At 41.1% G+C, this 933-nt stretch overlaps 1 non-coding gene across 1 annotated transcript; it reads right to left on the minus strand.

Annotated features, from left to right (window-relative positions):
- Window positions 1-297: 297 nt before the first annotated feature.
- Window positions 298-404, minus strand: LOC141650536 (small nucleolar RNA R71). The gene has a single exon (XR_012546561.1). It is a non-coding gene; the product is annotated as a small nucleolar RNA R71 (small nucleolar RNA).
- Between the last annotated feature and the right edge of the window lie 529 nt (window positions 405-933).

Genomic DNA, 933 nt, shown 5'->3' on the forward strand with positions numbered 1-933 from the left:
ACCGGAAATTTTATTGCCAAATCCGCCTTCATCCAATTAGTCGAAAGGAGCCAATTTGGGGGGATGCCTAGTGAAGACCCTCATTCTCATATGGAAACCTTTTGCGACTATTGTGATGCGATTTCTCAAACCGGTGTAACTCAAGACCAAATTCGATGGGTCTTATTTCCTTTTTCTCTAATCGGCACCGCGAAGCAATGGTTGAAGGGCCTTGATAAGGCCACTCTCGGAATTGATTCTTGGAAGAAGTTGGCTCTAGCTTTCTACAAAAAATTCTACCCACCGGAAAAGACTAACATGCTAAGAGCTCAAATTACGGGTTTTAAGCAAAGGGATGAAGAATCTTTGTATGAAGCTTGGGAGCGGTTCAAGGGAATTTGTCGCTCATGTCCTCACCATGGACTTAGCGAATGGTTCTTGGTACAACAATTTTGGAATGGTTTATATGAAGATTCAAGGAACATTCTCAACATGGGATCAAATGGAATGTTCACCGAAGTTGATGACAATCAAACATGGAACAAGATTGAGGAAATGGCGGTCCATAACTCACAATATAGTAGACCTCGCAAGGCTACTAAAGGAGGAAAGCATGAAGTGGACTCCGTTACTCAATTTGGTGCTCAACTTAGTGCTCACATCGACACAATCAATTTGAAGTTTGAAAAAGCTATGGCTAGACTTGAAGAAGTCTCAAAATCACCAAAGCATCATGTTAATGCCATGACGGCATCCTCATCAATCCCAAGTGGGATATGTGAGAATTGTGGAACTTTGGGACATGACCAAAGTGAATGTAGGGGAACAAATGAACAAGTGAATGTTTTCCAAGCATACAAGAGTGGTACCCCTTATTCAAATTATTACAATGAGAATACCAAATTCCATCCAAATCTCTCATACAAAAGCCAAAATGTCCAAAACCCTCAAACA

Source organism: Silene latifolia, chromosome 3 (assembly GCF_048544455.1).
Source record: "Silene latifolia isolate original U9 population chromosome 3, ASM4854445v1, whole genome shotgun sequence".
NCBI lineage: Eukaryota > Viridiplantae > Streptophyta > Magnoliopsida > Caryophyllales > Caryophyllaceae > Silene > Silene latifolia.